At 41.2% G+C, this 16,015-nt stretch overlaps 1 protein-coding gene across 1 annotated transcript in view; it reads right to left on the bottom strand.

The window, feature by feature from the left end:
* LOC112160051 (beta-1,3-galactosyltransferase 1) overlaps positions 1–16,015 on the bottom strand; it is a 175,429-nt gene that overhangs the window by 59,196 nt on the left and 100,218 nt on the right. The window contains exon 3 of the mRNA XM_024294384.2: positions 14,440–14,489. The gene's annotated coding sequence lies outside the window, so the exon portion shown is untranslated. The remainder of the gene's footprint in view (positions 1–14,439; positions 14,490–16,015) is intronic.

The following is a 16,015-nucleotide window of genomic DNA, read 5'->3' on the forward strand; positions in this document are numbered from 1 at the left end:
TTTACACCAGAGTGTCAGATTGGATCCCACTGAATTAATAATAGATGGAGATTAAATTTAGGAAAGACAAACTGCAATGTTTGCTTTTGGTGACACCTGTGTGGTGTGCTTATGGGGGAGGGGGGGGTTGTCCTTTGAATGTCCTCAGTGACCTAGCTTATGAGAAATCTAAAACCACAAACACGCTGGCCTCGGGAAATTACGTTTATGCCAGGAATGAGCAAACTTTCTAATTCGTGGGTCACAAAGGGTTCTAAAGTTTGACAGAAGGGCCGGACCAGGATCAGATTTGTGGCATGTTTTGGTAACTCACCTCATAAAAAAATAAATAACATAGGATCTGGACAAAATGTGCTTTATTTGAAATTACTCTAAATCCGAACATTTTGGAGTTTTTATTGTTCTCATTTTAGTGCCATTTCTGAACTACAAGGAAAATAATTAATTAGGGTAATCAAAATGATTTATTCCAGTTTAAAATGGCTCCCGGGCCCTGGTGTCTGCCCACCCCTCGTTTAAGTCTATGTAAACACACATTTCGGTTTCTGCGTTAAAAACTGTCATGTTGACGCAAATTTTCACGACCATTTTTGGTTGTTTCCTTAAATAACCCACGGCCATTGAACGCTCGTTAAATGTTAAGGCAGTTGAACTTGGACCAATCAGGGACTCCAATTTGGTATGGATTTGACAAAGTCTGCGCTTGTTATTCAAAGAAAGACAAACCAAGGCCACTATCCTGACACGATCCACATCTGCCAAAATAATGAAGCTAGCGATGAACTTTTTTGTGTCTAAATCCCAAGATTTGCATCGCCCTAACAGGTCGCACTAATTGTATGTTCTCAGTCAATCTCACTCCCACGCAGTCACATATTGATGTTAGGCTAAGGACCTCACCCCGTCACTTTATTAAGTTTTGCATGTCCAAAACCCGTTGGTTTTGACATACTAGCTATTCCCATTAAAGAACAAGGCCCCAACCAAAACACGTAGTGCACCGGTACCCTAACCCTAACTTGACACCAGTACCAGACACGATACAGGGCACAAACCGTGCGTAGTACCGTATGCGAACCAGTACCGGACCAGGATAACGTTAGGGTTCTGATGCTTGTTTGGGGTACCTGTACTGAACGCGTCCCAAGGACCAGTGCGCAAAAGTTTGTGGGAACACCCATAACGTCAAAAAGTGATGTGGAAGGGGCCTTAGCCAAAGGTCAATACGTGACGACTTTAGGATGAGAATGTGTTGCATGTTCAAGAACACCGGTCAAATACCCAGTGTGTTCAAGAGGACCTGGCCGCAGACAACAACATGGCCCCAAGTTGGGGCCAGAGCATCATTGGCCGAAGTTCGAACAAAGTTTACGCTCTTCCCTTAAAAAAAACCCACCAGAACTGGGTTACGGTTAGGGTAATGGTTAAGGATAGACATTAGGCCTTAAGGTTATGAATCTTCTAGTTTAGGTATGCAAATTCAGCTTCTAGTTACAGTTGCGACATTTTGGTTAATGATGAGTTTAAGGCTGTGTTTGGGCGCAATCTTGCCTGCAACCAGGTCCCTCTCTCTGGACCGTTGCTTAAAAACTCTGCATCTCCAGAGGCGATTTATGTCCCTCCCACTTTGGTTTCCCTTGACAGCAGGAGGCCCCGCCCTCTTCAGTGCAGCATTTTTTTGGGACAAAACCTGTCCCCTCAGAGGAGTGCATGTACTCGCTCTGTAGGATGAATTGTGAGTTATAAAGGAAGAGTCTGAGCAAAGCAGTTTTCCACGTAATCTCTTTCATAACACCTTTTGGTGGAGGGCTGAGGTCACGGATTAAATACAAAACAGGCCCAGATTGTAAATTGGTTTTGCTTGAAAGCAAGGTTGAGGGGGGGGGGGGTCATACACTGCCACACACTTATCATGCTGAAGGTGTGATGTGTGCGGGGGAGGGGAGGATCAGCAGAGCTGTCTCAGGGTCATGTTGACTGCTGGACCTTGTGATGATCGGGAGGCCCCCAGAGGACGCTGGGAGACCCAGATACATCGTCCCACTGCAAATGTACTCTTTGCGAGTGCATGACTGGGCGCGCCAGCGAGTGTTCACCCCCCCCTCCCTGCAGCCGTTGTCCTCCTGTAGCTCAGAGCGAAGCAGTCAGGTGCAATCTGCAGCTCTCTGCAAGGTCAGAGCGCTTCACTGCTTCCCGCCGTAATGGGAGACAGGAGGTAGGTGGGCGGGTGAGAGTGGGAGGAGGAGGAGTCAACATGCTTCCTGGGGGGGGGCTTGCAAGTCCTTGAAGTCCTTTATCGAGTCTTTCCAACATACAGATCCTCAAAAAAATAAATGTTTCTGACATGTGAGGAGTCATTGGTAACTACAAATGAACCGAACAGGAAATAATAACAAGGAGAAGCAGATCAAAGTATCCTCAGATGCGCCCTGCCCAGGTCACGGTATTACGCATCAAATATTCATGCAACGACAGGGTCCTCTCCCTTACATTGTGGCAACCTTGTATAAAAACAACCAGTTTTTCATCTCAACTTTGATCAAAAATGAACCCGATGTCACGACCTTTGCCTTTACACCAACATGTAAATAAAACACAGGAACCAACAGCTCCTCGGGCTGGAATCAATACAGCCTTCTAGGAAGAGGAAAATAACCTCTGAATTGAAGGAATTGTTAAACAAAATGTAATCTGAATGATTGTGACAAATAGGGCCCAATAACTTATTTTGGTATTTTATTGTGAAAGGCTGCATCTATGACATTGACTCTATAGGAAATGGACCATCGTCATTTATTGCAAAACGGACGCCCTACATGAGTTTGTCCACCGTTTCCATGGTGGCCCACATTGGCTTAGGTGGGCAACGAGTCTGCTGGCTTGTTACGCTAGCCAGCCGCCTAGCCAACGGGAGTTCGCTAGCTTGCTTAAAAATTAAACCCATTCGGGGTCCACATTTTCTGCCCACTTTTAAACCATATGGGGCCCACTTGGCTTTGCTGGCTGAACTGATAACCAGTACAGAAACAAAAGAAGAAGAATCCCCCTCCCTGTCGCTACCTGTGTGTCTGGTGTGAAATATGGCAAGCCAAAGGGGTCAATAATCGCTAGGAAAAGCGCCGTTAAAAACGGCCATCAAAAACTGCGCTTTTAACAGTAGCACATCAAGTACGGTTTCATGTGTTGTCCCAAAACAGGTGTAAAAAGCAGTGTTTTACTGCGTATAAACTGCCTGTTGAAAGCGCCGTTCTTGCCCGTTCAAAACGCCATTTTGTCGTATCACATACGTGCGTTGAATACGGCATCTTTCTTAAATAAATTGGCTATGACCTTTGGTGTTTCTATGTCCCTCTGATGGTCGGGCGGTTAAGAAGGCTGTATATTAGCTATTTTTTTCTCATGCAGGAGTCATAAGCTCGATTCAACCGCATTATACTGCGGTTTCTACATGTTTTATTGTTTTTATGACTTTTAGAAACAGTATTATCTTGATTGCAGTTAGTGTTTCTTTTTTTGTCATTTTCTTTTTTTTATTTTTACAAGTATGTATTACAGCCTGTCTTTGTTGAAGACAATAAAGAAATCTCTCTTTGTAGTCAGTAAATATATAAATGAACCAACATGTTGTTACAACAGAAAAAGTTGATTCCTGTTTAAAAATTGTGAAAAATTCATATATGAACAAATCTTTTTACGGCGCTTTTCCTGACAATTATGGACCTTTTTGGCTTGCCATATAAACACCACCTACTGAATGTTAATTCATGAAACATTGTGTGAGACATGATGAGCGTCCAACACTTTTTCGCAAATTGCGATTCTGGCTCAAAACCGTACGACTGGATTGATTCAATCTTGCTCGTCGTTATTTTTGCGCCGCTAATGCTAGCTTGAGGCTACAAGCTTGCATTTGAGTGCGCTAACGGAGTTCTTAGCGACGGGAAGGGGGCGGGGTTGCTCTTAGCCAATGATCCACAACCCAGAATTGTATTTCTACTGAGCTACTGCTGCTGGTGGTGATAAAATATGTCTTAAAAATTGATAAAGGCTTTTTGATTTTGGCTAAAAACTTGATTAAAAGATCAGTGGAAAAGATGATACGATACTAACAATTTATAGGATGAAATTTAAATTTCAAGCTTCAAGAAACTGTAATGAGTGGTTTCAACTTTTAGTGCATAGCACTGTATCATAATTTGGGCAGATTTAAACCTCAAATCATGATTCCGAGCAGGATTTTGGGACTTTCTCTCTCAGCTTAAATTAAATTTTAGGCTGCCTGAGGAAAAGGTGCTCCTGCAGTGAGGGAGCGTTGCCCTTTTAAAGCTAAATTAGTTGCAGAATTATTTTTACATAATATGTCATCTACACTAAGTGCTTAGTATGCTCGGCAGCTCGCTTTGAGCTTCCAGACGTAGAGACCAAGCCTCCCACGAAGAGGAGCGGAACAAGCTGCGAAAAGTTTCTTGCAACCTTAAAAATACAAGGTTTGTTTAGCAATTTTTTCTTTGCAACAAAACCGAAATCTTCTGATATGCAAATACATGTTTGGGTGGAAACACTTTCTTTTCATGCCCTCCGATGAAAAAAAAAAAAAAGAAAAATAGAAATTCACTGACAAAAGCTTGACATGATGTATGGCCGTCCAGATTTCTGCCTTTGGAACCCAATTCTAATTTTCTGCCACATCAGAACGCCGCTGCCTGGAAGTCCACGCTCCCACAATGAGGCAGAAGCTGTTCGACGCGTGAAAGCCGCCTATGAAGTGTGCTGTTGGCGTGCGGAGGGAGGGCCCCATTCATCCGCTCTGAGTTTAGCTTTATCAAAGTCACGCATGGTTACGAGTATGCAATCGCTCATTAAACACACAAAAAGGCGAGGGGGATCGGGGCGAGGAGGAAGCGGCTCGCGCTGGCTGGCTCATTTCAGACATCAAACATTGGGAGAGGTGGGCGCGCTGTTTGTGTGACGGAAACATTAAAAAAAACACCTTCAGGAGATGGAAAGTGGGGAGAGAAGCAGGTGGTAAACAGTTGGAGCACGAGTGGGCAAAGCAGATTTTCTGTACGAGAGGACCGGGGGATGGGGGGGTTGCATACTTTCATTTCCATGTGTTTTCACGTTGATGCCTCTCGTATAAACTACTGACTTCACATGAACCAGTGGTTAAAAACCAGGCAGGTGTTTCTGTTAGCCTGAAGACATTTTGTCTCTATTTATTTAAGTTTTAAAATGTAAAAATCAGTGGCATATTGCATTCAAGTTAAAAAAAAAACTTTAAAAACTGGAGATTAAACTCTCTTATGAAACTTTTGTTCTAATTTTGTTGGAAAAGTTCAAAAATGCAATCCTCATTATAAGTTTTTCACACATTTAAAAATAGGTACGCTTGCTTTTAGTTTAACTCTTGTCTGTGATCTTTATTCTAATTGTATAATTTGTAATTTGAAGTTTTTTATGATTTTTTCCTATTTTTTCGCAATAATTTTTTGGAGATTTTTTTTGTTTTGTTTTTTGATAAGTTTTTTGTTTTTTATGTTTTTGTCTATATATTTTTCTTTTTTTTGACTATATATTTTTTAGTTTTTCACAAACAGTTTCTTTTCTTTTTTTTCAAGCTTTTTTTTTTGCTTTTAGCACTATTTTTTTATCATTGCCATAATTCGCTTTGATTTTCACAATATTTTTTCTGTTTTTTTAGAACTTTTTTTTTTGTTTTTTGGTATGTTTTGTTTTGCTTTTCACAAAAAAAATGTGATTTTCATTTTCATTTTATTTTCATTTTTTTGGCAAGAATTTCTTGTTTTTTTTTTTTTTATTTTTTAAATGCATTTCCTATTGATGAAGTGCAGTTTGGCTGCTACTTTTGACCATAAAATTCAGGCTATAAAAGTCATTCACATAGTGTTGTCCAAATGTTCTTATTTGTTTTGTAAAATTTGATTATTTTTTTAAGTTTTTTGACCCAAAGTCACAACAGTTTAGCCACTGTTTCAGTTTTAATCCTCCAGAAAAAAAAGAAAAGTTTAAGTTTTGCCTTTTTAAAGAAAGTCTTACTGATTTTGCAGCATTTTGGAGAAAATGTTCCTTTAACTTCAACTTTTGCCAACAAACTCTATCTATTATTAACTAGTTAAAACTGAAAACAAAAATAAAAAAAAACGTGGAAAAATTAAAAGATGTCTTAAAAAAGATCCAGATGTTGCTAAAATATATATATTTTAAAAAAAGATAAAAACGTGTGGTAAATGTATTTTTAATGTTACATGAAGGTCACACAAATGAAAGAAATGAATAAAGATAATAAAAAACAAGCATCTGCTTTTGTATGTTTCTTGAAAGTGAAAGTTAAAGACAGATTTTGAGAACAAAAACCCATCAGATTCAGCAGAAACAGACGTAAAAACTACTTTAAGAGCGATTTCCTGCTGTGCTTTCAAAACAAAAGCCTCTCCCAACACCAACTTTATTCCAAATAAGAACATATGGTTGCTTACCGGATAACAGTAGACACAAATATACTTAAATTAATCAGTAACCCCTTCATGGTGGGGTTGCTAATTCATAACGTACCACTAAATCCAAGACATCACTTAATTTTGCATCTTTTTTCGAATCTTTTTTTTAAGAGGTTAAATGTCAGACAAAGGCATTTTCTGGATTTTTTTCCCTCATTTTGTTTCTTATATTTGGGCTATGATGACAATTACAGACCTCTTTCATCTTTTTAAGTGGGAGAACTTGCACAATCGGTGACTGAATAAATACTTTTTTTTACCCCACTGCATATATAATCAAGGCTTTAATGAGAGTTTCAAATGAGGCTTGTTTTTTGAATGTGTTTACTTAATTGCCACAAAGCGACAAAGGGGGCAATTCATCTGCTCATTGAAATAGTGCAGGCAATTAAAAATCTATTTTGTCGTCAATCGTTGACGCGTTCCAACACTTGATCCTCCTCCACCAAGCTCCATCAGCCCTAGAAAAACTGATTAATTATCATTCAATAGGATATTTTTTAAAGCCTGTGACTACGAAAGAGACATGTAAACATAAAAGCTAGTAAATTTCAAAACAAATCCCTTAAACTATCCAAATAAGGTAACTACGGCACAGGTGTTCTGATTGAGGGCTCATCAACTGGACGCCCTTCACGCTTTGATGTAATCTGACCATCACAGTCTATCTTTGCCGCTTTGATGTCTAAACCAAAAACAGTCACTTTGCTGATCCGGAGACGCTTGCGCCATAAGCACCAGGAAATCCTTTCAAGCCGCAGCTGTCAGTGGGGCAAACCAATGCAATAAGGGCCTATTAGATTTATCACTGCTTCAGAATCCCACGGCCCGTCTCCTGCAAACTCAAATAACGGACACCTCATTGGGAAAAACACCCACAACTCTTCTCTCTTTGTGAATAAATTGCTATTTGTGTTGACAATCAATTCATTATGCAGAGTTTACACAGCCGGAGCGCGGAACCCACATAGACCTTCTACTTTCCCACTCAGCCTTTCACCTCCCGCCGCTCCACAATGGATTTTCCCCCGAGGCCGGCATTCAGGGTTTACATTCCTAATGACCCGCCATGATTCAGTCCTGATTGATCAGCAGAAATCGACTAATGACTTCCAACGTGCCAAGAAATGAATCTGGGAGCGACTTTTAGAGCCGCATAAAGCATTGTGCTCCCTAGTATCTCGCCGGGTAGTGAAATAACTCATTGCCATTGGCCGATCTCGCGCCGCGGTTGGCTCACAAAGCCATGTATGACAAAGTGCCATAAGCGCTCAAAGAGTTTGGGGATGACGGCATTGGTCACATTCAGCCCAGGAAGATGAACGAGCCTGGAGTTGTAATGTATTCATGGACCGAACGATGGAAAAATTGGCATTGAGACATGACAAAGTGCGCACAGATGTGTCTTTGAAGAATTATGATGAAACTACACAAATGGCGTCGTGGCTCGTCGCATTTGTTCAATTATCTCGGTGGGGAGGTGGCAGCCAAGCAGTTGGACCTTGATGAGGAAAAGACAAAGCATTCTGTTGTGGTTGTTGATGATGCTCGAACAGAATTGGTAAAACTAGTACTGCCCAACCCCAGTCTTCAAAATCCACCATCCTATTTGTTTTGCAGGAAAGTGCTGCCCCACTGAGTGTTGATTGGGCAATTCGTCTTTCTGACTGGCAAAAAACACTTAGCAAGGACGGTAGAATAGGCTGAAGTATAAGTAGATTCTAAAGAACAGGCTTGTAAACGCTAGATATCAGTGCTAGGTATCGCCAATAGTTTCCAGAATCGATTCGATTCATTTGACAAGAGCCTGGATCACTTAGATTCAAATTGTTTTCGATTCTTTTGATCAACTCAATTCAACTCAATTCGATTTAATTTTGAGTTTACACATTTAAATACATTTGTTTAGAAATCTGTTGAAGATTAATCTGATACAGTTCACACATTGTAAAACATATTAGTGAAATAATAATAAGATTGTTAATAGCATACAGTGTTACATGGATTCTCAGACGGAGAAGCTCCAACAATTGTTCTGCCTCTCCTGGAGGGCGTTTCACTTTGGCCACTAGGTGGCGATCGTGCTATAGCATTACACCTAATTCCAGAAGAAGGAGAAGAAAGTATGAGCAAAAAACTATTTTAGACCACAACGATTATTTTTAAAAATATTTATTTAAAATAGTTTGGAAAATTCATGCCTGTGAGTAAATCAAGATGTTCATTTAGTCAGCAATGTGTGTTTAGGCCAACCAAGTGTTAGCATAAGCTGTCCTATGGGAGACGTTAGCATCAAGCTAGCAGACTTTAGCTTCATGCGTTAGATCAATCTCTACTTTTATGGATCAATTATTGATTTATTAACCTTACATCAAGTTAGATCGAATTTATCAACCCAGCCCTACTAGATACAAGTGCTATTCCCAGTAACTATATATTGTATTTTTTTCGCAGTATAAGTCGCAGGAGCCAAAAGCGAAGAAAGAGGAAAGAAAGAAAACGAAAAATCATATCGAAGTCGTACTGGAGTGTAATACTGCATTCACACTGGATATGGTTCTCATGTTAAATTCACGTCTGCCGCTTCTCTTTTGACGCATGTCAAATTTACCGCTCAACACCTTGACGCCCCGACCACAGAGCAACCGCTACGACAGTACCTGTGGCGCCTCTCCATCTGTCAGGTAGCCAACTGTCAGCGGGCCAACATAGCAAGCTCCACTGCCCAAGAACTGGCAGCCTGGGCAGTGGAGCTTGCTATCTCTGCCAAAGCCTGGGCAGCGGCACTCTCTGGCTTGCTACCCTTCCACTGGGTGGCTGGCTAGCTAGCGGGTGTGATTGCTCCAGCTCCATGGACTCTGTGAAAGCTAGGCGGCCTGTCCAGGGTGTATCCCGCCTTCACCCAAAAGTAACCAGGACAGTCGCGGCCCCAGCGGGTTATAAAAAATGGATAGAAGTTCAGGATGAAAATCCTCGTATTGTATGTATTTTTGTACCCTTTGATTGAGTCTCTGAAAACGTCACATGCTCAAAGCTAAGTCCCTTATTGGTTGCCGCGGTAATCTCACTATGCTCAGCGCCCAAAGTGGACCACAAAACCTCAGATCACGTCTATTCATTGACTTACCACTGCAACTTGACGCCTCTGCCACGCCAATCGTGGCTGGTGCGAATGCAGCATAGTCGCACTTTGCGAGTAAAGGGTAACGCTTTGGAACAAATCTGCTAGGCCTGGCAAAATAAAATGTTTACACCAATCAAGTATTCAAATTTGCATCCGCTGCCCCTTTTGTATGGGTATTAAATTTGATGCACAATGTTTGTCCAAAAATGTGCTTAGAAACTAGAAGATTCTGTTGCGTGTGAGAGAAGCTCCCGTCAAGTTTGTAGCCTTGTCGCTACATGAAGCATTGACTGTATATCTGAATACAATGCAATAAAAGATACGAGGATGTTGAGTGGTGAGGTTTATCTATTTTGAAGAGCTTTAAATTCGCATCGGTAAGCACGTCTCCATGTCTGGGTTTAAGAGATCTCAGTCTTTTGTTTTTGTTGTTTGGCGATCTTTACCTTCTACTACAGGAGCTACATCTGAATGACGGGCGCTGTCAGCGGTACTTCCATCATTCTGTAACCCAGTTGGATGACTTGTACTCCAACAATAGTCCAAACAGGGAAAAATTGATAACAAGAGTAAAAATGTCTTGACGCAAATAAGAAAAATGTACATTTAAGGATCAGATTTTCCATGTTTGTTTTGGACGGCACAAACACTGAAACACACACCTATAGTGCCCTCTAGGGAAACCTGTTGGTAGTGGGAAAATGACATATATGTGATCTTATATTTATTAATGCAAAATCACATATGCCTGAGTCGCTCCTGAGTATAAGTGGCATCCATGGCCAAATTGACAAAAAATGTTGTGCTCCTAAAAATATGATAATCAAGTTAAAAAGAAAGGTTTTTTCTAAACTATTTCTCCCTTTTACCAACTTTGCAGAAATGCACCATGCATTGAGGTATTTTAGCGCCACCCCTGAGTATATGTATGCAGGAGAAACTTCTTGCTGTCTACAACCTTTGACAGTTTTGAATCCCAACAATCGTGCATTGGGAACTCTAGCTGGAAAATCCTCCGTATTTCAGTTTCTCTACTTCTGCTAAATGCAATTCCATCTTCAAGCGTTCTTCACTGAAGGGCCATTTTTTTCTGATTTGAGCTTTGAATGGAATAAAACAGTTGGGGTAGAGAAGCATTGTGTCTGGCTGCAATTAAAAATCACACATTAAAACACCCTTGATGGATTGAAAATGCAAATTGTATGCAAATTAGCAATGCGATTCATGTATTAATTTGCCGCACTGAGTGGTGATTAGGTGAGTGGGAGTAGGCAGCAGTCATCAGCGCCCGCTAATGGCTAAAACCACCGTGGGGTTTTTTTTATTTCCAAGGCTGCCATTCCCTTCGTTTAGTGGGGGTGAGAGGTGACCTTTTCTTTCCTTGCTGTGCATATAGGGGATTTGAAATTGATCTAACATGAAGCATCTGACATATGTCAGCTGTTTGTGTCTCTCGGGGTTTTGGAAAAGGAGGCATGATCACGACAAGCGGAGGCTCGGCAGGAAGCTGCTCTTTACGTCTTAATGAGGCAGAGTTTGACCCGATCCCATGTTTGGCTGATGCACCTGTCTACTTCTTCCCAAACGAGAAAAGAGTTTTCATGATGTGATGGACCACACAGCCCCCAGCATGGAGGCTTCACCTACAGTGACCTTGACTATAGACCACTAAGTACAAGAAACTCCTGGTTCTTATGTATACTGTAAATATAAACAGCATACTCAATAAGCAAATGAAGACAGTTTTTTTTCTTCATTTAAAATACATTAAAATAATGTGTCTATTGGGTTCCACTTTAATCCAACAGCTGCGTAGTTGGGGCACACTTGCCAGGAAAACCACAAAGTAGAAAACCAATGAGTTCAGGTATATCTTAATAGATTCACCTACAAGATGTTTTCCAACTTTTTCCCAACAATTTATTCATTTTTTTAACCAGCTGAAACCCTTTTGAAGCCTTGAGGTTGCTGGAGCCTATCCCAGCTACTGTTGGATTCGCCCCAGACAGGTCACAAGTCAGTCGTAGGGCCACACAATCACACTCAGAGTCACACCTTGGGACATCTTGGGATCATCTACTGACTTACGAACCATGTCATTGGACTGTGGGGGGATCCTGGAGTACCTGCCCCCATGAGAACATACAAACTCGACACAAAAAGAACCCAATAAGGATTTGGACCACAGCCTTCTCAAAGTAAGGCCAGAGTGTTCAACCCTACACCGCCACAACTTCTTCCCTTGCCGTACTAATGAAGATGCTTGGTGTGGGCCATTTTTTTCCATGTATAAAGCTACGTTCACACCGTCCTCGGGTTCAAGCAACCACTTCCAATGAAAAGTCAACGTAAATATACTGGCTTTTACATTAAAAACTATCGTTCATACGTTGCAATTTTCTATGATGGTTTTCAAGCTATACATACAAAATGCACGATCACTGAACGGGCATTGGATGTAAAACCATTTGAGCTTTGACCAATCAGGGACTGGGATTCGATATTGACGTGTGGATGATATCCCTTTAGGGGAGTGTCAACCATTTCAAAAAAGATCATGAAGGAGAAATTAATAATTGCAGTTTGTTCCCAGTTGGAATTCTACGACACCAAGTCTTTCATAAATCGGAATAGAGCTGTGAAAGAAAAAGCCTGGAACAAGATTGATGAAATTTGCACCATTTTGACATTTTGCACCAAGCCTCTTCAAAATATAGATGTCGAACATGTGCTAGTGTTGGGTAACAACAGCTCAGTGTAAGCAGCATAAACTAAATATGCTTTTAGCATGTTCTTACGTGACACATAACTCTCTTAAATCAAGGACACTGTACTTTTTCAACAATATTTTACCCACAAAACACATCCAACTCAATTGCTATCACGGTTGAGTAAACATGTTTTCAGCCAAAGACACGATGACGAGGTACAATACTATTACCGAACAAACCACCAATACTACCCTTGATGCCAATAGCTGTTACAAAGATTTGATCAAGAAATTACAGTTCAATGAACAGTAAATAGTGCTTTTCTAACTTTATTAAGACTCCAAAATGCTTCGCAGTTCACTAATACACACACCATTATACAATTATGGTGGTGTTTCTACAATGCAAGGCACTGACCCTAAAGAGTATATGGGGACACTCCAACACATGGCCAGGCAAGGTGAAAACCTAACCTATGATCTAACATTTTCCAAGAAGTTAGAACTTCTGATCCAAGGTCGACCTCTCTATCTCTATACCAAAGCCACCCCAAGAAATGTCAAAAGTTGAGTTATGACAAAGATGGCACCAGTGGACATTTAATGCATCAATACTCTGGTCTGTAAAGCTGTTTCCTTTTGGCTCCACACAGCATAATCCATGCCAAAAATTAAAAGAAAATTGGGAGGCAGATAAAGATGACTCTATTAGACTCAAATGATCTCATCTGTATGATTTTCAGACTAAAACATAATGGAACTAAGCAACACATTCTCACTCTCAACTCGTCACTTATTGACGTTTGATTAAGGACCCCTCTGTGTCAGTTTTTGATGCTTCAGGTGTCACCAACTCGTCGTTTTTTTTGCTGTGTTGGCTGTTCCCATTAAATCAGGGGTCCCCAACCTCCAGGCCATGGACCCGAACTGATCCAGTACCGGGACACCGAGCAAATTGGTACACTAATCCAGTACTGGTACCCTAAACCGTTACCAGATGTGATACTGCACCCGTACCAGTACCACACTTGGTACCTGGCGCAAACCGGGCCAGGGCGGAGTACCAGATGCAATACCAGACCCAGAAATGTACCACATGCAGTATCGGAACTGACCAGGACCTGTATGTAAACTTGTACCTGGTTAGGATACCAGCACAGAGTTGTATCCTGAGTACCAATCTGCGTGCGGTACCACATCCAGTACCACGTCCACGAGGGTTGCAGTCTCTTGATTTTACAAACACCCAGCACATCAAAAAACGGCAACGTCAAAAAGTGACACTTAGGAGTCTTTAATCAAACGTCAATACGTGACGAGTTGGGAATGAGAATGTGTTGAACTTCACCAGCTTTAACCAAGTTTTATACGTCTACAAAAGTGAGAATTACAGATGTATAGATGTCCAAACAAACACCAAAACTACTGCAGCATAGCAACGAATCGGTTTAAATTTGTACAAGATTTTGTGGCAATGTTTTTTCAAAGAGACCACCCGATAATGAGGCTCAATGATGTTCTGACCGATAAACAGACCAATGTCTTTAAGAGCTTTTGATGATCTTGAAAGACGGATTCCTCTGCTGCACGAAGTGCCTGTGAATTTCATAGCTCCGTGGAAAACATGAAACTCTTTATGAATAACAATTAGAGCCGTGATGTTAGTTTTGGAACGAGGAGGAAACCTCCCAACATCAATCATTCAAGCAGAGACCACAGGAGCGTCTGTGGGATGAAACTGAGTGGCTCTTCAGAGTGTGGAGACAACAAAGACTTAAGAAAGGATTTGATATGAGGCAGCAGGATGCATCACTCTTCAATTATTAATCCAGTTATTCTCTTTGATGACAAAGAGAACACCGGAGATCTGAGCACGTGCAGCCTCCCATGCAACAGTGGGCTTTATTTAAGGCTTCTGGCGCTTTCTCTTTGGTCGGCGTTGGCTGCCCTCCAACATGACGCTCTGTCAAACCTGCGTCCGCCGTGTCGGCCAATTATGAAGAGCCCTTTAAAAACCAGAAATAGGCTACACCCCTGACTGGGCAGCGATTTGACAAACGGACAGGGGTCGGCGTAGCATGGCGTACCTGACACAGCTGGCTCTCCTCCAGCGCATTATGGACTTTTCATAGAATCCCTGGAAGAAAGCAGAGAGGAGATGGGTCAGGAGATCAAGAGATTCTGATGATTTTGAAACTGTGAATGGTTATGTGAAGGAGAAAGCTTTAGTTCAGGAGTAAACATTTTCTAGTTCTGTCTATAAGTTTGAACCCATTCTGTCAGTACAAAAACCCTTACTGAACGACACTTCTCGAAAAAAAGAGCATTACGTCCTCCATGTGTAGAGGCTCAGCTGAGCACGCATGCATCTTGACGCCAGTTTTAAGTGTAATCAGCCGATGGGCTCATCAGTATGCTGCAGCTGCCACCCCCATCCCCAACAAACAGCCAGAGAAGGCAGACAGATCTATCGATGCCGTGCTTTCAGGGGATCTTATCTTTCAAGACTCACTTATGGCTCGCAAAAGGTCAAATGAAATTTTCTGGTATCAAATTGGGCTTTTGAGTTGATTAATACGTGTCTGAGGCAGACGCTGCGTCAAAGCGGGATTATTTTCATGACTGGTATGAGTTTGTTTTTTTTTTTCCTCTCCTGGAGGGCAGACTCAGAGTAAATTATCCATTTGGAAATTCAAGAATCCACACAACAAGACAGAGATCAAAAGAGATTTTATTGAGACGGCTACATTTACTAAACAAGAAACTGAGGCCAAACAAATTCAAAGCTGATTGGGAATTTGTTTATAGGAAGTACCGTAATAGGAATTTGATACTTGGATAGTCGTAGTCACATGCACATCTACGGGTGTTGACCCAGATGCTGTGGGTTTCTGGGTTATAGTGTTATAAAGAGGAGTGTCAACATCTTGAAGGGACCACAGGTGTGTCTTCCAGTTCCCTTGAGGCTCGTACGGCTACCTTAATGCTATATACACATTGGGCATGCGATGCACTTTTAGCTCATAATGGGATAAACAACTGATTACACCAAGTATAAAACAAAATCTGATTTAGCTGCCAGGAATTATTAGCTGAACAAGCCTCAATGGATCATTAAGCCTCAATGCGACCGACGACCAACATGGCCCATATGAAGCTATGCGGACATTACCCTTGGCAACACGCTTTCAAGCAACCACTCCCAATGAAAAATCGATTTAAACAAGCGTAGGTTTTAGTGTAAAACTCTCGACTTCATGCAAGTTTCATAACGAAGTTTCTACAGTGTTTCTACACAAGGTTCTAAGCAAGTTTCTATTCAAGGTTCTACGTAAGTTTCTTCGCTAGTTTCTACACAAGTTTCTAGACAAATTTCCACACAGGTTTCTAGGCAAATTTCTTTGCTAGTTTCAAAGCAAGTCTCTGCACAAGTTTCTATGCTAGTTTCTACACAAGGTTCTACTCAAGTTTCCGCACATTTTTCTGTGCAAGTTTCTAGACAAGTATCTACTTAAGTTTCTACACAAGTCTCTACGAAGTTTCTGGACAAGTTTTAATGCTAATTTCTATGCAAGTTTCAATTAAAGTTTCTACATATGTTTTTATTAGGGCTGTCAGATTTGTCGCGTTAAAACGCGTTAATTTGACATGTGCATGACACCG

This window comes from Oryzias melastigma, linkage group LG2, assembly GCF_002922805.2.
Source record: "Oryzias melastigma strain HK-1 linkage group LG2, ASM292280v2, whole genome shotgun sequence".
NCBI lineage: Eukaryota > Metazoa > Chordata > Actinopteri > Beloniformes > Adrianichthyidae > Oryzias > Oryzias melastigma.